This window comes from Apodemus sylvaticus, chromosome 9, assembly GCF_947179515.1.
Source record: "Apodemus sylvaticus chromosome 9, mApoSyl1.1, whole genome shotgun sequence".
NCBI classification, from domain to species: Eukaryota; Metazoa; Chordata; class Mammalia; order Rodentia; family Muridae; genus Apodemus; species Apodemus sylvaticus.
Genome location: NC_067480.1, coordinates 90306524 through 90328080, shown reverse-complemented (window position 1 = coordinate 90328080; position 21557 = coordinate 90306524). Strand labels below are relative to the sequence as shown.

The 21557-nt window shown below is 45.1% G+C and overlaps 1 protein-coding gene and 1 non-coding gene across 3 annotated transcripts in view; one reads left to right on the top strand and one right to left on the bottom strand.

The window, feature by feature from the left end:
- Paqr8 (progestin and adipoQ receptor family member 8) overlaps positions 1-21557 on the bottom strand; it is a 47398-nt gene that overhangs the window by 10335 nt on the left and 15506 nt on the right. The window contains exon 2 of one of the 2 annotated variants that reach the window (XM_052192528.1): positions 5825-5913. The exons of the other annotated variant lie outside the window; for it this stretch is intronic. The gene's annotated coding sequence lies outside the window, so the exon portion shown is untranslated. The remainder of the gene's footprint in view (positions 1-5824; positions 5914-21557) is intronic. 2 annotated transcript variants of the gene reach the window in all.
- Positions 12231-12362, top strand: LOC127693144 (small nucleolar RNA SNORA17). Its single transcript, XR_007979619.1, has one exon. It is a non-coding gene; the product is annotated as a small nucleolar RNA SNORA17 (small nucleolar RNA).

The window sequence follows — 21557 nt, the reverse complement described above, 5'->3', positions numbered from 1 at the left end:
AAGAAAATAAATTCTAAAGAGATAATTCTCCAGCCCAAATCACTAGCTAGCCCAAAATCAAGTGTAAAATGGAGTGAAGTCCAAACAAATCTCTGTGGAACAGACTAGTGTAGGCCAGTCATGAGGAACACGGATTGGTGTAGAAGGCTACAAAGGGACAAAATATGATGGAGGGATGCTGTGGTTTCTTGGTGGGTCCATAGCAGAGGGACTATTCGGGAATAATAGGAGAGGAATGGGGTAAGTGTAGTGACATCAGCGAGAGACGAGGTTCAATATTGTAGAAGGAAAATGGGGGTTGTGCACAAAAGGAGGGATGCACAGGCTAATAGACCCAGGGAGTACCCAGAAAGCAGAGGGACCGAGGGTTCGAGGACATTCTTGACCGCATCGTGAGACAGTGTCTCAAGACAAACAAAAGAGCAACAGAAGTAAGTGCAGGAAGGCAGCAGCTCTGTCCCCTTTTAGCGGGTTCCAGTGCTTATCTCCCCTGAGTACACTGCCACCACACGTCACTCCAAGCTCTCTTCTTTCTCTCACCATCCCTGTCAACTATGGCGGACCCAGAAGCCACCCCGAACATCTTCATCCCTCCTCTCACTCCTGTTCTTCTCCCAGGCGCTTCAGCTACTATCTATACCAGAAGATTCCCAAAGAAGATAAGCAGAGCATTCCTGAGATTGGGGTTTTAATAACCGACTGCTCTAAAAGTGTCCGGCTGCATGTGGCATAGGCAGTTCAAAGTCACTGTCTTCAAACATCATCAGTCCGGACTTGCTCCTTCCCCGGCTTCTCGGGACATCCAGGCCTACTGGCTTCAGCACATCAGCTCTAGAATCCATGTACTCTTTCTGTTTCTGCTTCCTCCCTTTAACAGTAACTTCCACAATAGCAACATCAGCCCCATGAGTATCCTTTCTTCTGTTAGGAAACCTCCCCTGCCTCACACTCTCAACCTTCAGTATGGTCTCCACCCACTTCTTGGTGACAGTTAAAATGGAACTCTGTCGCCTTGTTCCTCTACAAATGCCCACTTGCTTACAGTGCAAGCTCTATGCCTTGTCTTTCAGACTGGGCCTTTCTCCCTGAAACCACACCCCCAAGCAATGTCAATGGCGTGGATCCTGGATCACAGCAATGACTCTTCCTCACCAGTGCCCAGCAATCTCCACCTTCCACGCTTGCAGCCTTACTATTCTAACCATTCAACTCCAGCTCACTCTCCAAGACAAAGCCCTTATCTATTAGGTGTGCCTGGTTAGGGCTTTGCCAACTCGTTCTTGTAGTATCCAGTTTTGCTTTCTCTACTGACTTCTCTCCTGAACATGATCATTGGTGTGCTCCACCTACGTCCTCATGAGTCACCAGATAGTTCAAGACAGGGACACGTTTTTGCAGAAGTTTCCATATTTAAAGTAGCATCTAGCAGATGGAAGATGCTTAATGACTATTTACTGAATAGCTCTTAAAGGGGTGGGGAGAACTATGGAGTTGTTAGTCGGGAAGACTGGTTGTCAGGGTTTGTCATGCTCAGTTAACACTGAACTCCTCAGTGTGATTGCCAAAAGATGTAGGTAAGAGGAGGTGACTTCCGCTTTAGCTATGTCCCAGGAAAATAAGCAATAATAGTAAGGTGGGCAGAAGTGGATGGTACTTTGGAACGATAAAATACGCATATTAATGTTCTAGTGACATTTGGAACAATGAAGCCACCACTTAGCACGACAGGCACTTAGGGGCCGCTTTTGCTAAGAGCCTCTATGATTTAGCTCTGCACTTGGCTTACAAGGTAAGTAAATGCAGGACACCAACCCAGCAGATCTGCCTTCAGCTTGCACCTGTCTCCTTTAGGTATTTATAGCCAGCTCCTAAAAGGCACCCTCAGGTGTCCAAGGATTGTCCTGGAAGTCATCTTGGATTCCAGAAGTTTCAAGACAAGTCACCCTATGCAGGAAGGATCATCTTTTGAGGGGATAAGTAGCTAGCTAGCTTATCCCCTCAAAATACAAGGATTTCTTCAAACCACCCTGTAGAACCAGCTAGCGATCAACCAGACCAGACCAGTTTACCTAGGCTTTTTAGTTATGTATAGTTCCTGTTTGCTAGCTGATTCCTAGAGTAAAGCTACCATAGACCTTTGGAAGATAGATCACGGAACAGCTTTATCTGTGCTCTCAGGATGGCCACATTGGTTACATGTTCTTCATCTGCCTTACCAAGCTTCTCTCTAATAGGCACACCGAAATAGGTGGACACACCCCATCAGTTGGAATTCCTGGAGCTGAGCCTTTGGCCCCCAACTCTTATAACATATTCACACCCATACCCCCTTAACGCCACAGCTGTCTCTGTGTCTGTGAGTTCTGCATCCAGAGTCCAGTGATTACAGATTAAAGATTTCGCTGGCCTACCTGGTATATCCACATTCCAGCACTTGGGAGGTAGAGGCAGGCAGGTCTCTGTGAGTTCAAGGCTAGCCTAGTCTACAGAGTGAGTTCGAGGACTGCCAGGGGTACACAGAGAAACCCTGTCTGGAGAAAACAAAACTACAAACAAAAAAATCTTAATCATATGCCAAATATAGCATGTGTACCATGAATTCCTTTAATATCAAAAATAGAAGTTATAAAATGTTATAACATTCATGTGTCTTGTAAGGCTCCATTCTGAAAGTTTTGCACTAAGAAACTCCTAAATTATTTAGAATAAAAATATAAAATGAAGGCAAAACAGAAAAATGAAAGTAGAGTAAATGTTTTTAAAAGGATGTCACAGGCTGGGTGTGGTGGCACACACCTTTATCTCAGGATTCTTGGAGGCTAAGGCAGGAAGATCTTTGTGAACTTTAAGATGGCCTGATCTAGACAGTGAGTTTCTGGCCAGCCAGGGCTACACAGTGAGACCCAGTCTCAAGCAAATAAAAAATAAACCATAGCACTAAATGAAGTACTTTTTTAAAAGAATAAATGTATCATTGTTGTTGCTATTATTATTATATTTTATATTTATGGGTATTTTGCATACATATATGTCTGTGTACCACATGCGTGCCTAGTGCCCTTGGAGTCCACAAGAGAGTGCTGGATCTCCCGGAATCAAGGTTATAGATAGTTGTAAGCTGCCATGTGTGTGCTGGGAACTGAACCTGGGTCCTTTGAAAGTGCAACCAGTGCTGTTAGCCATCGAGCCATCTTTCTCGTCTCGTCTCGTCTCGTCCAAACTTAAGGTTTGGTTTTGTTTATCTAGTTTAGACTGATGACTACTACATAGAATACATTTCCTTTTTAGTAAGGACAAAAATGACAAGTTTCTGGTGGTTGCTATAATGCCCTGAAAACAGTTAAAATACATGTCCCTGGTGGCATAGAGGAAAACCCAACTGGCTCCCTCCTGTCGTAAACTCGCTCCTTGCTTGTGTGGTCCTGAGGATGTGTAACGATTTCTCCCAGCCAGCAAACATCAGCTCTCGGAGACTGAGATCACAGTCCCAGATTTCACAGTTGTGATTCTAGTGCCTGAGGGGCCAGCAGAGGGCATCAGATTCTCCTGCAACAGGGGTTTATGGGCAGTTATGAGCCACTCTGTGGCTACTGGGAATTAAACCCAAGGTCCTCTGCAGAAGCAGCAAAGAGCTCTCTTAACAACTGAGCAATCTGGCCAGACCCATTGTGGCCAGATTTGCAAAACTGATGCACTGAGACATTCCAACCTAAAGATGCTAGTAGGAAGCACAGCAGCACAAAACACGTGTATGAAAATGCCATAAGGAAACCTCCTATTGGACACTATATAAGTAATGCACACTAACAAAAGCTAACGCAAAGAACAATTACTGCACTCTGCTACTCAGATTCCATGCAATCCAAAAAAGTCTCTCCCAGATCAACAAAGCAGAAAATTAAATAGACTCCATATTTGGGAAACTGAAAGACATTTTAATCATTCACCACCAAGCCACCCTCCAAAGCAATGGTATTCCTTGGCCTATTCCAAAAATTGTACACGACCCTACCGCAAACTTGGACTTGCTGATTGCATGGGATGAAGCCGGTGGGAAGAGAAGTTCCAGCTGTCGGTTTGGCTCTCCTGCTAACCATGAGCCGTGCCGTGAGCCATCATCTCTCCATGGCTGTGCATCCTGGCCCATATAAGCTCGGCTACGGTAGGATTTTAGAATTCACCCGGGCTATGTTTTGCTCATACTGATATCAACAAATGGTTTCTGTGACATTAGCCGATGCCATCGTGTACAGGACGCACAGATGGCATGGAGGTGGCCCTGCTGGCTGTTGGGCAAAGAGCATAAGAGCAAACGTTCTTGGTAGAGGTCAAAAGAAATGCTTCCAGAATCCCCAGGTCAGCCTTGCACATGGCTGCATAACCACAGGGTCTGAGAAGCAAGAGCAGCTAGCATAACAGCATGGGCTCAATTAGACTTGGAGCCTTGCCCCCAGGAAGCCTTGAAAACCAAGATAGAGCAGGGCACAGACTCGGGTGCTTCCAGAACCTTCAGTCATCCATCAAGCAAGGGACTGCTGGGCTCTCCCAGATCTTCATAATTTCTGCCAAGAATCATACCGTTGTTTATAATGTCATATTTTAAGGCATAGTGTTACTGTCCAAATACTATTATTAGCTGAGATAACTTTAACTTGGCTTCACCAACAATCAGTGAATGTTTCCCTTATATTTGAGAAAACCCAACACACAGTATCCTGACATCCAAAAATGGAAGACCAGACTGAATAAATTATAAGTCTATGCAATATTTATTACGTCTCATTTCTGGAAACACAGGGGAATTGCATGTTCTCATTTCTCTTGAAGCATCCCTGCACTTTGAACAGAGACTGCAAGCACACCATGCACACTCAGAAAGGACTCATTAAATAAGCAAATGAAAGGTATTATTACAGGGAAAAAAATAAATTTAAAGTGTGTCCTGTTTTTGTGAACACAGAAGTGTGACACAGAAAACATACCTGTGCATAGAATTAACTCAACTCTGATATCTCTAAGTGCTGAGATTTCAAGAACTCTACTTTTCTTCTTAGGTAAATATAATCATGATGGGATTTCTCAACATTTACCTGTATAATTGGAAGACTAGGACTATTTCCATTTGGCAAATAAGAATGTTTGACATAAATATCTGAAGACTGGCAAAACGTGATTAATTAGTAAAATGAATATTAGCAATTAAACTACCACCCTTCAAAAAGCATGTCAACATCTTAATGGAATATACACTTTGTGGGTTTTGAACGCGTCTGGTTAACATGCTGATGAGGCTGTTTGGAATAATCTGAGCAAACCTGATATGATAGAAGCCAGTGGTAGGGAGGAAGACGTGCTCTACTTATGACAGGACACTGAGAAGCCTTTTTTTAGCTTTGTGTTGGGTTTCTGGCTAGAGGAATGGACATTAGGTTTTGTTGTATTTGTTTGAAGGTGCTGTTTTGAAGTTGGTTTTATTTTGCAGATAAACCTGAGCTCGGTAACTTCCACCTGGAATGTTAGGATTGGTGAACCCAGCAGCGGCTGAACTGCCTGGCGGCATTGGCCCTTGTCTTTTCAAATGCTTTTCATATTAAAGAAAAACAGATCAAGAGAAAAAAATCTCATACTCCCATTCCCCAAGCTACATCTGTCTGATATTGACAGAGATGCTTGTCACCTTCTAGACCTTCTGAACCTTCCTATGTGACTCTGTATATAATGAAGAGAGAGAGAGAGAGAGAGAGAGAGAGAGAGAGAGAGAGAGAGAGAGACCCTCCAGATAGAACTCCCATCTGTGTTTGTGCTTTCTTGCTTTGCCACTTACATCTCAGCCAATGTCACTTGAGCAGGTGCTCGCCTCGAAAGGCATCGCTGTACGCAGAGAATGCGTCTACCTCACAGGACAGGCGGCATCTGTGTCACGGGGAAAGAGAATTCAAAAAAGCTGGTAACAATTAAGTTGAGTGCACTGAACACACGAAGGCCAACCAGGTAGAAGGCTGGCTGGGTAAAGAGTCTTATCTCTTCTTTCTAGACTGCTTGTTTGGGTCAGGGTAAGCCCTGCTGTCTGAAACACCTGCTAATTAAAGGCTAGGGACCAGGAGCCTCTCTAGACTTCCCTCTCAGGCATAGCTGTTGGCTTCGCTGGGTGTGGTTTGGCTGCAGTTCTGCACCCCGGCGGCTTTTTCTAGCTTCTGGCAGGCAGGCGGCTTCCATGGAGCTGTGAACCTGCCGGGACCTAGGCTGTCCCAGGTGAACTGCCCACCAATGCCCATCTCCACTGACAGGTCTATCTGGGGACTGTCCTTGCCTTCTTGGAGTGGCGTTGGAACACCACACAGATGCATGTCTTCCCTAGCAGCTCCATGCTTTCCACCAACCTTTTGTAAGGTACACGCTTCAGAAGGTCCCCAGATCTGGCCTTTTTGTTTGCTCTAAGTTCAAGCAGATCACTTGATTCTCAGTTTCTCTCTAGATGATGCGGAGGCTTTAGTTCAATTCTGAGTTACCGGGATGCCATCTTCAGGCCATTTCAATCTCTCTCCCTCTTAGAATGCTCTCCTAACGGCTCCCTCTTAGAATACTCCTCTTAGAATGCCCGCCTAACGGTTTCACATGCTATGGCCAGATGCACATGTAATTTCATTACTGTGGTAGAGAGAGCTTTGTCCCTCCAGCCTAGGCTCTTTGAGACCATAACATGGCCTTATTCCTTCTTTCTCCTGGTTGTAAACTAGCAAAGTAAAGGGACCCCAGGATTCATCAATAGATAACAACTACTCAAAGGCAAAATGAAATAAGACATCCTTCTAAAGATGCAGTCAAAGCATTGGTGGCACACACGTATAATCCCACCGTCTAGAAAGTTGAGTCAGGAAGACTGTTGTAAGTTGAAAGCCAGCCTAGCCTAGTTAGTGAATTCAAGACTAGCCTGGGATATATGGCAAGATTCGGGCAAAGATAACTAAAAACAATAGTGGCTGGCAAGATGGTTTAGTGGGGGAAAGAAAGGCACTTGCTGACAGGCCTAATGACCTCAGTTCAATTCCTGGAAACCTACATGGTCCAAGGACAGAACCAACTCTCAAAACTTGTCTCAAACCCATGCAAAAGCAGTGAATTTGTAGGCAATGGTGTGTTTTACAATAGTAGACAGCATTTGCATTGGATACTAGAATCTATGTCTGGTTCCTCTACATGATAGATAGCTATAGCCATCTTTAAGTTGCTGACTGAATTGCAGACCAGCAGCCTGCTTTTACTCTTTCATTTTCTGTCACTGGTCGTTTTGTGTCCCAAGAGGGCCTAATAAAGATTCAGGGAATGAAGATCTAGGCAAGGAGGGGGTTGGGGGGAGAGGCAGCCGACAACACTGGAGACAAGACACAAGTGAAGAGTCAGGGACCTAATTTCTAATTCTTGGTGCACAGAGAAAGCCGGAACAGCCTGTCCCGGTTGCCTATGCGAACCACTCACTGCCAATGTTACTGTACCCCCCACTGTTCCTGGCCAAATCTGCTTCCTGCTTAAACCCAGGCTCAGAAAGAATCTGTGACATTGAGAACAGCCTCAGGCAGAACCAATCAAGTCCTGGCATTTCACATTGCCATAGCATAATATCACAAACCAGTGGGGTTTTTTAAACAGCAAATATTTATTTCTCCTAGCTGTGGAGGTTTGAAAGCCAAGAACAAGGCACTAACAGGCTTACACGGCTTGGTAAGTGTTTGCCTCTGACTTACAGATAGTCCTCTAGCTGGACCCTGGCAAGGCACAGGAGCCACCGAGCTTCCTTTTATTAGGTTACCAATGCCTTTTATTAGGTTATCAATGCCATTGAGCTCCTAATGCCCTCATATTGGGATGAAGATTTGAACATATGGATTTGGGGGAACACTTGAAGTCTATAACACCATAGTGTTAATTATACGCTAACCGGCCTGTTTTCCTTTCCTTGGAAATGGTGAGCTTCACCAAAATGCGCAAGGAAGTTGTCCAAATATTTTTAATTTTAATTAACTTGAGCTTGCTATGCAAGCATGCTATCATAAAAATGTCCCTTCATCCTAGTTTGAGGCACTTGAATGAGAATAGTTGAGATCCAGAGCACTGAAGCCTTAAAGCAAACCGATACTGTACACAGACTCCAATGCCTCCAACTATCCATCCCGAGTCCAACGACTTGAGTGTTGCAGTAATATATATATGTATATATAAAACATTGCAACAATGATATAGGTATCGACATAGACATTCACATAGAGATAGAGATATAGAGATATCAACCACAAACTTACAGGTAGATCTAGATAGCAAGAGGGGTGTCCTCTGAGATGAAGCTAGGTGAGGAATCCTGGCTGTCACACTACCTAGACTCTCTTTCCCCAAGTTATTCCAGGAGAGCTTTCTTAAAGGTACCTCTGAAGTCACCAGTCATCTCTAGTGCAGCCTTTTCCATACCTGTTAGTAACAATTCATAACCAGTATCATTGAAATGATTAGAAGTCACTGACTATTTGACGGAGGGGCTTCCTTTGAAATGTCAGCAAGTGCATGTCAGTAGGAGCTGCCACACAGCTCAGTCATCTCGAGGGCAGCCTCTGTACTTGAGTCCTGACTGAGCTTCCCTCCTCCTTACACTGACTGCCTACTGGCTGCCCTGCACTGCCTACAAAGGTGGATACCATTTATCACCAGGGTTACTTTAGCTCCAAGATACCGGGTTTATACCGCCTTCTCCTGATTACCAGGGTCCAGACTCCTATCAGTGTCTTTGTATACTACATGTTCCTTACAACCTCCAGGCCTTCTTCTCTTAGTCCAACCACATGACTTGAGCATTTAGCATCCCAACACAAATGTGACCCGGAGCCAGCCAGTTCTCTTAATCCCTATCGAGTACACCATAGCTCCCATTTCTCCCTCATTACCATTAACTGAGTCTGCCTGCCCTTTCCCACCCGAATTATAGTTTCTCTTTTTGTTTTTCCTCTTTCTTTTGTCTTCTCAAATGGTGTGCCATGGGAAGTCTTAACATGTTGTGAGACCATTACGGGTTCAAGCTTTTTAGCCATGACTTCTCTTTATCCACCTGTCCTTGCCAGCACCACAAGGCATACCTAATTTTGTTATTGGCATGGCTAATTTCTTACTTACAGACCCTTGAAGTCTAGACTGAAATCCATTACCAGGTTTGGTGGTACAGGCCTAGATTCCCAGCTATTCAGGAGGCAGAGGCAGAAAGATCAGAAGTTCAAAGCTGGCTACACTACAGTGTCATCTCGATGGCAGCCTATGTACTTCAGTGATATCCTGCCTCAAAATCAAAACTAAGATAGTGGGGAATATATAGACTTTGAAGATTTCTAGTCATTAAAACTTAAACAAGTTTTAGTATATTAAAAAAACAACCTGTTCTTTCTGAGCCAGGTGGGTGGTGAGTTGGAGACCAACCTGGTCTATAGAGTGAGTTCCAGGGTAAGCAGGGTTCACAGAGAAATCCTGTCTCAAAAACAAAACAAAACCAAAAACAAACAAAAACAAAACAAAACCAAAAACAAACAACGAACAAACGAACCTGTCCTTTCTGACAAGATAAAGTGTGTTCTGGGTAGGATGGCCATAGCGAAAACCTACTGCCGCTGTTTAGTTCATGTCTCCTCTCAGTTTAGACCTGCATCCTGACCCAGCAACACCGATGGTAACAGTTTCCTGACTGGTCTTGGCCTGAGTTCTATCTTATTTGATTGGCTAAAACCCAGCTCAAAAAAAAAAAAAAAAAAAAAAAAAAAAAAAAAAAAAAAAAAGAGCTCCACAGCTTCTGGTAACTTCCAACTGCCAACGAAAGCTCACATTCCTGAGCTTGTCGGTCAAAGCGTTTCCACGGCGCAGGCCTGGTTTACATGTGTGGGACTCATCCTCCTCTGAAGTGATGCAGGAGAGTAAACAGAACGAAGCACCAGAGGCCATGGATTTCTGTCTCATGTCTGTCTCTCTGTGTCTGACTCTCTTCTGTCACTATCTCCTCCATCCCCCAGTGTGCATGTGTGAATGCATGCGTGTGTGTGTGTGTGTGTGTGTGTGTGTGTGTGTGTGTTTTATTTATTTGACACAAGGTCCCCATCATATCCCAGGAGAGCCTGTAGCTCACTAAGTAGGGCAAGTTGTTCCTGAACTTTGAACTCATGGCCTTCCTGCCAAGGCACACTGGGCTCCAAGGGACCTTCGGACATCATCTGCTGAGCCTTAGGCTCCGAGACTTTCTCTTTCCTGAACTTCTGATTTCCCGCCTCTGTTTCCCAAGTACTGCCAGTCCAGGTGTGTGTCACTCATGCTCACTCACTTCATTTAAAAGTTATTAAATAGTCCAAGTGTGTAGAAATATAGACATTTTTCTATAAGCAAGGGTTTGTCAAATCTTAGTGTGTCATATTTACATCAGATTTTAAATATATGCATGAGTATAAACATGAGTATAAACATGTGCAGTGTTCTTCTATTCATCAATCTCTGTCTGCAACACAGATTCACCTGAAAGCTCTTTTTCTCCCCAGCAACAGTTGCTATGGACTGAATTACTTGTTTGTCTCACCACTGTTTTCTCTTGAAGATATTATGAAATTATGAATAGGTATAAACATTAATGATAATATCAAAACATTGTGAAATTACACATCCACAAATATTATATCCTTTTATATATTTTTAGCCTTTATGCTATTTTCTTTTTTTTTATTATTTGATATAATTTATTTACATTTCCAATGATTTCCCCTTTTCTAGCCCCCCCACTCCCCGAAAGTCCCGCAAGCCCCCTTCTCTTCCCCTGTCCTCCCACCCACCCCCTCCTTTATGCTATTTTCAATGTTCTACAGCCTCCTTCTGTCATTTAATATGGTACTTAATTTTTCCCACATTAACCATTTTATAATCTATTTAATTTATTTTCCCATATGACCATTTCTCAATGGTTAAGTCTACCATTCCTTTGACCACCCTCTTGTGAGTAAATAGATTGTTTCTAGATATTTATCTTCACAAACAAACCTGAGTGGTCACATTTTTTAATTAGATGCTCAACTGCGGCTTCCTTTCTAGGGTCTTTGTCTAAGCCGATCTCTTTACCTGGAGTGACTGTCTCCCTGTTTGTGAATTTCCTCCATCTCTGAAGGCACCTCTCTGATGCTAGCTCACCTGTTCTCCAAAGCCTGAAGTCAATGCACCACCTTCCTCTGTCCATCCTCAGCAAATAACCTGCATTTCTCTTAGTTGGATGTGGCATTCAAACACAATCTTGTCCTGCACTTATCTGGGTGTTTCTTCTACGCCCATTTGAGGCTGTGATTTCTTACAGATAAATACCGTGTTACATGGGATTACATTTCTTTTCCTCTCGAGTGAGAACCCAGACTGTCTACTGAATAATTCCCTGGGCTTTTCTTCTTTTTCTACTTTCTTCGTTAGGGTTTCTATTGCTGCAATGAACCACCAGGGTCAAAAGAGCCACTTGGGGAGCAAAGGGTTTATTCAGTGTGCCCTTCTGCATCACTGTTCACCATCAAAGGAACTCAGGACAGGAACTCACACAGGGCAGGATCCTGGAGGCAGGGGCTGATGCAAAAGCCATGGAGGAGTGCCGCTGTCAAGGCGTGCTGCCCCTGGCTTGCTCAGCCTACTTTCTTATAGAAAGCCAGGACCACCAGCCCAGACATGGCACCGCTCACAATGGGTGAGGGGCGGGGGCCCTCCCCCATTGATCACTATTTGAGAAAATGCCTTACCACTGGATCGCATGGAGGCATTTGCTCAACCGAGGCTCCTTTCTCTCTGATGATTCTAACTCCTATCAAACTGACACAAGAAAATCCGCCCAGAATGGCTACTAAGTCCTGCTTTCCCACCGATAGAGATTTATCAGCGTAAGAAGTTGCTACATTTCTGTGTCATCAAGTAAGACACTTGGCTTTATTCCCAACACTGTCTGCCAAGAGAAACCAGAGGTACTGGAAGTTCTCTGGGCTCAATTTACAAGGGAGAGATGACTGCGCACAGACGGGTACGCACAAAGATGAAGAAAATACCCCTTTTCTCTCTTTCCTGTGAAAGCGCCTAAGTTGGAAAGCACGTACCCAGAATTTTATCCGGTGATAGGGACGCAGGTTCGTGTAAAGCATATATTTAGTATGTACAAAGCCTCAGGTTCAATCCCTTGTAGAAGAAATAAAAGGAGGCCTGCCATGAGACGCATTGCAAATGTGGCTAATGTGACACACGTGTGTCAGTAGGTGGCAGAGAGGAGAAAGCCTATGTTTATATTCAGTGCTGTGACAAATGCACATCTGAATGATTAGTGGGCTAACATTCCTTGAAAAAAACCAAGCCTGAGATGACAAGTAATCCTGTTCCAGGCAGGTCTGGATGGGCTCCCATGATAGGAAGCCAGTTGGAGACTAGAAGAACACTACCTGGGACTGAAAGGATAGAAAATAATACAGCCTAACTCTAATGACCCCAAGAAGTCAGAAGTTTAAAAACTAGGTAAAAGGTCACATTACAGAGCCCGCCCTTTGTTTAGACCTAGCAGAAAGGCCTTGAATAGGTGATCCTGGCCCTACAAGGTAACTGGAAATGGGCTAAGCTTATCTTGCTTCTGTAAACTGCTTACGTCATTATCCCTATGCAGGAGGAGTTCATGCAGCTATAGACATTCAAGAAAATAGGAAACTAATTGGTCCACTGAGCGCGCTCTGATAATTTAAACTGATTGGCCTAAAAACTATGGAGTGGTACAAATCAATTGGCTCACATTTCGCAGGCTCTCCAAGCTAAGAAATGATTGGTTTGTGATTCGTGGGCTTTGTATATAAAAGCTGTCACAATTCGGCACTTGTGGTCCACAGTCCTCTAACCCTGTGTGGTGTGTACGGCTGTGGAACCCAGAATTCTGGAATAAAAGAAATTCTCATGTTATTGCATCGAGACCGTTTCTCGAGAGTGATTTGGGTGTCGTCTTCTGGGGTGTGGGGTGCTGGGGCACCCTCGGTTTTTGGGGGGTCTTACAGGACCTTTAGCCCACCTTCAGCCTCAGGTGGAAGTAAGCCCGGACAACTCTCGCAAGGGGCCAGTCGGACAACCGGTGAGGAGCAAGACAGAAATGACCACCAGATTCGTGCCATGGGGCCTGGACAGGGAAATAGCCTGAGATGACCATCAGTCTGGTGTCACAAAGGCTTGAGGGAGCAGATCATGCCCGAGATGAGCCCTGCCTGGTGCCACAATGTACACCCAAGGCCTAACACTCTCAGGAGACCACTCCTGAGAGACTCCACACATTTTGAGTGTTGCAGGTGAGCTAGCCCCAAGGATATGAGCACGGGAGAGCAGGCCTTACCACTCATCTCTGCTGTGGTAGCGTGGAGACCTCCTCCCCCTTCACCATCACCATCTGTGGCAGCCGGGAGACCTGACCCTGGGGTCTTGGGAGCAAGAGAACTTGCCCTGCCTTTCACCAGCTGCAGCCCTTGGGAGAGCAGGTCCTGCACCTCACCTGGGCAGCACAATAGAGCTGTGCCTGGTGGCAGGGGTACAAGCTAGCCGTCCCCAAAGGTACAGATGTGGGAGAGCTGGCTCCCCCATTGTCTGTTGTTTCAGGAACACGGGCAAGGCAGAGATGCTCCCATCCACCCCTTGCCACCTCTGGCAGGCAGGAGCGCTGACCCTGAGGTCATTCGAGCAGGAGAACTGTCCCAGTCCCTCACCTGCTGCAGCAAGGTGGCAATCTGCAAGGTTGGTGGCGTATTTTTTTCAGGCGATCGACTGTGACTGTCATTGTGTAGAAAGGACACGTGTTGAAAGAACCTGTTTCTATCCCTCCCGTCCTTGTCCTTGTAGTGTAGTGTCAGAACCCCAGACTAGAGAACAGGCTTGTGGGAGGGGCAAAGTCATGGGCCAGCCCCGCGTGTGTGAACCACCTCCTCGCAGTCAGTGTGTGGTTTCCGGAAATCTTCCTGATAGCAATAGCAGAGCAGAGATTCACTCACGCTCAGCATACCACTTTTCTCACCACATCTAGAAAAGTGATATCAAAACTGTCTTGTGGGAATCAGTTCCAGACTGCAAAGGGTATCGGTTTCTTCTGAATTTCGTCCGAAGTACAAAGTATCGTCTTAAACAGTGGTAAGCTGACACCCGTTTATTCTGATCTCCTGAGTTCACAGTAAAACAAAACCAGGTCATAGACTTTTCTAGGCGACTCTTCATTCCATGTCACGTGGTGTATCAGATAAAGAATAACTGAAATAAGAATATCTGAGCTCCCTCCTTACTTAGGAGTGGACAGGAAGGTCAGATGAAGCTTTGCAAATCCCAAGGTTATGAGGGACTTAAAATTCATACTGAAAATGAATGTTTTCTCAGCTCCCAGGAAGCTATGAGAGAGAAAAAGAGAGAGAGAAAGAGAGAGAAAGAGAAGACAGAGAGAGAGAGAGAGAGAGAGAGAGAGAGAGAGAGATCACACTTCTAGTTTTTTTACTTCTAGGCTAGTTTAACTGTAGAAAGGGTCACAAGCGCTTATCATTGCAGTAGCCTGACCTGTGTGTTCTCAGGTGACATCTCATTAACGCCAGGGCAGGTGTCACCTGAGCGTCTGGGTTGTCTTTCTAATCAAGTTGGAATGTGTCCAACTCCAGTTTCTCCATCAGCTGCCTCCCAGTGACACTGCTTGAACACTGTGCTTTGTCAGGGCACCCAAGGGCTCCGGAAGATTTACCCATAGATTGTGATTACCACAGCAGCCAGAGATAAACAATTCGTCCCAGGCCTTCCTCAAGCCTCCCCTTCTCAAGGAGCGACCCAGCCACCCTCCTGATTTACAGCTGCTTGGCACTCCACCGGGCACCACGCCCTGCCCCTTAGCTTCATTTCAGGTTTACCCCTTGTAGCTGAATGTATTACTTTCTCTCTGTGTGTTCAAGAACACAAAATTTAACAACTTAACTTCTTTCTTCCTCCTCCTCCTCTTCTTTTCCCCTTCTCCCCCTTTTTTCTTCCTCTTCCTCCCTCCTCCCCCTCCTCCTCCTTCTCTTCCTCCTTTTCCTCCCAAATGTGTTCCTCTCTCCTCTTCCATGGTCTCATTATTTAGTCCAGACAGCCTCAAACCTCTCGCGCAGGCTGCTAAGCCCTGACATCACAGACACACCTCCGATTCAGCCGCCCATCTCATCCCTTCTCAGAATGTGGTTGGGCTCACCCATCTGTCTAAACCAGTCTCCACAGCTCTTTCTCTCCTGCAAAACAAAAGCCCACTATCTCCTGAACAGTTCTTCCCTTCCCCCACCTCTTCCCTCTGGTCCCTGGCAACTATTTTTTGTTCGTTTTATGAACTCATTTTGGGACTTCATAGTCATGCACTCATAATCTTTTTTTAAAATGTATTTGTTTATCTATTATATATAAGTTGACTATAGCTCTCAGACACACCAGAAGAGGGCATCAGATCTCATTACAGATGGTTGTGAGCCACTATGTGGTTGCTGGGATTTGAACTCTGAACCTCTGGAAGAGCAGTCAGTGCTCTTAACCACTGAGCCATCTCTCCAGCCCCACTCATAATCTTTTTATAAGTGACATTTCACTCGGCACCGTGTCCCCTGGTTTTAGCCCCGTGTGCGGTATGTGTCAACACTTCTTTGAGGGTCAGCATTTCATTGTGTGTGTGCATCACGCTTTGTCTACACGTTCGTCTGTCAGAAGAGGGGTGGTCCCACCCTTTGGCTATTGAGAGTGATGCTGCCCTGAACGTGGGTGTATAGGTATCTTCTCAGTACTGTGCTTCCAACCCTTTAGTACACACATACCCCGAAGTGGGATTTCTGGATCATAGTAATTTCATTTTTAATATTTTGAGAAGCCACCCACACCATCCTCAATGACAGCTGCAATTTTTGTTATCCACCAGAATGTTCCAATTTCTGCACAGCTTCAATATTGGCTTCTTTTCTGTTTTTCTTTCTTAAGAATATTATTCTATTTGTATCAGTGCACCTCCCCCCCCCCAGCCCTGCATGTGTGTCTGTGTGATGCCTGTAGGGCACCAGACTCCCTGGATATTGGAGTTACAAATGTTTGTGAGTGACCATATGGATTTTAAGAACTGAATCTCCATCCTTTGGAACAGTAGCCTTTGCTCTTAGACACTGAGCCCATTTTCTAAAACAGCAGCCACCTGAATGGATAAGAGGTTTATATGTTGTGTGTTATGTTTATTGTCTGGTTTTCCTAGCCTCCATGCTGGCCCAGACCACAGGTCCCCTCAGCAAAGAAATCCTGGTCTGTCGTATTCCCTGTTGCATCCTTGCCTGGAACAGTGCATGGTACCCAGTCAGTGCTCAGGGAATAGTCTCCGTGTAAATGGATACACAGAAGCTGGACCTGGTGAAGCAAGCCTGTGATCTAGCTCATTCAGGAGGAGGAGGCAGAAGGACTACAAGTTCTAGAACTGCCTGGACAACTTAGCAACTATACCTCAAGTAAAAAGTAAGAAATCGTATGCTGGGGATATGGCGCTCATTGGTACTGCCCTACATTGACATACACAAGGCTTAGTTCAGGTCCCAGCACAAAAGCAAAACAAAGCCAAGAATGAACTGAATGGGTAAGAGAAAGACGTGAGAAAGGTGGACTGTTGCTTTCCCTAATTGTATGTCCAGTCTCGGTGCTTCTTTGACTATGGCATGCTGAGGTAGAAGACATTTAGGACTTTAGGGGACATTTTTTTCTCTAACACGAACTTAGTGAGTTTGTCAGATGTGCCATTATCATCCTAGTTATTATTTGTGAATCTGGAGCGCGTGGAATGTGGGGTTGTGGGGACCTCACGTGAAGCTGGCAGGAAGACCAGAGAGTCTGCGACATGCAGAAAACTTAGCTGTCATGTAGTAAGAGGGCTGCTGTCCACGTGATGTGGCTGTAACATCTCTGCTGAGCTGTAACAAAGCTATTTCAGACTGAATGTTCTCCAAAGACAATCAGACTTCCCCAACTAACCTACTTCGGTCCTACATACCTTGTTTGTTTGTTTGTTTGTTTGTAGACAGAGTCTCAAAGAACCGAGGGTGGCCTCAAAATTCCCACTCAGCTGACAAAGATCTTCTCCTCCTGCCTCCCCCTCCCTCAGGCCTTCTCCACCATATCTAGCTTTCCTTGAAGCCTGCCAGATATGGGAGCTACCTTTTTCCCCTCTTCTTAGCTCTATCCACCCACATAAATTATCATTATGATTCCCATACACTGAATACTCAGCCGATGCTAGGCACAGTTTTAGGTCCACTGCATGCATTAACTCCCCATTCCTTTTAACCAGATGACATAGAGTCTACTAAATTTTTGCTGTGATCTGGATAAGGGAACAAGTTAAGTAAGTCCTTTGTCCAACATCACTTAGCGAGGAGATATTGAAGGCAAGAATCATCTGGCTTCCGAGTTTGCCCACTAAGCCTCTGAGCTATGTCAGGCATGCTTTCTGTCTCAACCTTGTTTCCTGGAAAACACTACAAAATGTCTAGGTTGGCTTCCTTCAGCTGATGTGAGAATGTGATTGTTACCATTCAGACCCGTCTACACCCTCCCACTCTATACAAATTTTGGCTACTGTAGGTAACAAGAGCCAGTGGAAGATTGGCTAAGTCTAAGACTGCTGAGAGGCTGGGCTTAAGGAAAAGTCCTCGTAGCACTTGACTTTCCTGCATTTTGATGTTTTATTTATTTTTTTCTTCAAGTAGAACATGTCGGTAAAAATTTAATTAAAGGCTGTCCCAAACCAACTATATTGTAGTAGGTACATTCATTAATATCAAGTAGGCACATCTATTATCAGCACCGAGTTTTGTTCTGGGATGCCTGGCTTGATATAGGGTCATTAGGATTCGAACTCTGATCCTCTCGGTTGCACAGCAAGCTCTCTTCCCCTCTGAGCCATTGTTCCAGCCCCCGAGTTTTGTTCTTTGGTGTTTTGTTTTGGTGTTAGAGGTAAAATGGGCTGCGAGGCAGATGGCCCAAGCTCTGCTCCTGTCATATTAAATGAAGTATATACTTAAAAACAATCCATCACAGTCCTGCTGGACCCCAACAGTGCATTCCAAAACTGGGAAGGATAAGAAAGGCTCGACCCCCGGCTGCAGGTGTTGAGACCACCGCTAAGGGCCAGCAAACATCTCTTCTCAGTTTCCAACTTATTCCCTGTCTAATCACCCACATGAGGCCAATCTGCCATCAGATGGATATTCAAATGAGATATGTTTTAGCCAGATGTCCTGGCTTGTCCCTGTCATCCTAGCCCAGATCAGGCTGAGGCAGGAGGACAGCAAGTTTGAGGCCAGCCTGGTCCCCAGAATAGGATCCCATCTCAAGCAGAGCAAAACAGAACAAAACTAAACAAAGATTCAGTTTAAAACCAAAAGGGCACACCAAGAAGGCCCCAAGGGAGTTAGTTCCCTTTAGCAAACAAAGGAACCAACAGAGCTGTTTGCAAGTCCAAACAGAGGCTGGGAACAGCCAAGTACTCAGTGTTACCAGAAACTTCAAGGTCAGCACTTGCAAGCTTCATTTCCATCAACCCAGCACTGCCTTTCACAAAGGATTGTCCTATATTCTGAAAAGTTGCATTCATCCCGGGCTCTCTATCTAAGCCTCCTGCAGAGAATCCTGTTACTTCAATGCTCCCAAATGGCGTTTGGCCTTTTCCCTTCTTCCTTTGGATACCATCCGAAAAGACTCAGAAGATTCAAAACAAAAAAACAAAACAAAAAACAAACAAACAAAGACCAATGAGCGCTAAGTGATTTCTGCTAAAGACTTTTAGATAAGCATTAGCACACAGAAATAAACTTAATAGAGACAGAGAGAGCATTCTCTAAATCTTACTTGATTTTTTTTTTTGAAGGGAAAACACTTGGTCAAAGAAGTGCTGTCTGACCTATATGGGTTTTTGGCACCTCCCTTCCCCATCACCAACACACAACTGAGACTTTTCAAAAGGCATCTGTAGTTCCTTGCAGCCAAATCAGAGCATCTTCAAAGAGGCTGGGTTTGACTTTGCTTTGCGGGGGTGGGTGGGGGTTGAGGAATGGTGGTGTTGTTAGTTAAAAGAGCCAAAAGCAGCAACAAAAAGCAAATCTCAGACATCCCAAAGACAGCCTGGCACCCTGTGTCAGTCTTCCTTGGAACAGCCAGTCCTTATGAGGCAAAGCCTGCAAGCCCCCAACCTACACAGCACAGCTGAACAGCTGGAAATGCTTTCTAGTGCCCACAGACCTAAAACATCCCTATTGCACAACAGGTTACGTGTGGGGGTTACACGAACTATTGCCAGGTGCACAGCAAACAGCTTCTGTCAAAGAAAATCTCATTCTCTTTCTCTTTTTTCCCCTTTGGTTTTTTGAGGCAAGGATTCTCTGTGTAACATTGGCTGACCTGGAACTTACTTAGTAGACCAGGCTGGCCTTGAACTCAGAGATCCGCCTGCCTCTGTCTGCGTTAGGATTATAAGCAGTGAGGCCACCTCTTGGCTATGTCCCATTTTCTTATCACTTTGCAATTTCTTGAAATTCAAAAGGAAGAGTGCCAGTTGTAAAAGACCCTACTGGGGGCAGAAAGGGAGACCTCAACCCACAGAGCCTCTAGGAAAGATTAGCATTTGAAATATTCTTTTTTCATTTGGGGCTGTAGAGGTACCTGTGAGTTCCAGGATATCCAGGGTTACACAGAGAAACCCTGCCCCCCATTAAAAAGCCAAAACAAACCAAAACAAACAAACCAACCAACAGCAAAACCAAAAAGAAAACAACTCTTAGCTGGGTCTGATGGTACAAGCCTTTAATCCCAGCACTCAGTGAGTTCAAGGACAACTAGGAGTACATAGAGAAACCATGTCTCAACATAAAACAAACAGATGTCTTTCCTGTCATCTGTATTCCAGAAATGTTTTAGTTCCCTTGAGTGGTAAAATGTCCCCATCCTTTGCTCTCACTCTCAGAACCACTTCCCAAATATTCGGGAATGAGCTAACATGACCTCAGGCCAAAGTCTGGGTTAGCAGATGCCATGCAGGTTTCCCTGTTCATATCCTCTGCTGTTGCTTGGTTAGAGCTTCCTGGAGTAATGGGGGATGTTCCAGGCCTCTCCTGGACCTGGGAAGGAAAGTTGTTGTGATTGAAATGTCTACCATAGGCCAGTAAGGGAGGCCACCCTCTGCAGAGCTGTGGCACAGAGCCATGATGTTACACCTAAACCCACCCCACTGGCACTCCATTGTTTTTCCCATTAGACTCTTTTTTTTAACCGCAGAAATCACATCAATAATGAAAAGCTATTTAAAAGTACTTTCTCGACAACCAATGTTTGAGGGAAACACGAGTCGGAGCTGGGGGAGACATCTTAGTGGGGACCGTTCTTGCTCAGCAAGCATGAGGACCTGAGTTTGGATCCGCAAACCCACCTAAAATGTTGGGCCTCATGGTGTGTACTTATTACTCCTGTGTTAGGAGGCAGAAACATGAGTATCCTTGTAGGGGGAAAGGGAAGGTTGGGGTGGTTGGTCACAGGGTACAAGGAAGGTGTAACTGGCCATCTAGTCTAGCCAATCAAGGAAATCTAGGTTCAAATAAGAGACCTCCCCAAATCTGAACTGGTAAGTGATCCAACACCTGATCTCAACCTCTGCCCTCTGCACATATACATGGGACACACACATACATACACATAAACCACATGCACAAAGTAAAAAAGAACATGCGTGTTTCCTTGAGCAAGGACCTCAACTGAAGAACTGGTTGGCATATGTAGTGCCTAATCCTGGTTGTCAACTTGACAATATCTGGAATGAACTACAATCTAGAATTGGAAGGCTCACCTATGATCCTAATCTGGAGGCTCAGAGATATAAGTGTCTGACCTGGATCTTGGCATGGAGATCTTGAAGCATAGTAGCTATGAATTTCAGAAGATTATGACAAGGAGATCTTGAGTTCAAGATCATCTGGGATTAAAGGCGTGGAGGCACACGCTTTTAATCTGGGCCACACCCTCTGTTGGAGACTTACAGCCTTTAATCTGGGCTACACCCTCTGCTGGAGATTTATAAGGACTTTGGAAGGAGGAAGATTTACTCACTCTTCCTTGCTTGCTTGCCTCGTGGGTCTGAGCAACTGCTAGATCCTTGGACTTCCATCCACAGCTGCTGCTGCCCATTGTTGGGGAGTTGGACTATAGACTGTAAGTCATCGACAAATTCCCTAACTACATAGAGACTGCCCATACGTTCTGTGACTCTAGAGAACCCAGACTAATACAGTATACTTCACGAGGGAAGTGGGTGGAATTTGTTCTCAGCTTCCAGAGCAACATGACAGAGGACACCCTCTAGTCTTCCACAGTGAGGGTCGTAAGAAGGCACTGGGCAGCCCTCAGCAGTTGCACAACTTCTGCGATGGGGACTGGCCAGGTGAGAGGACAAGAGACAAAATACCAATTCAAGAATTGGCAAACGTAGTGATATCAGTGAG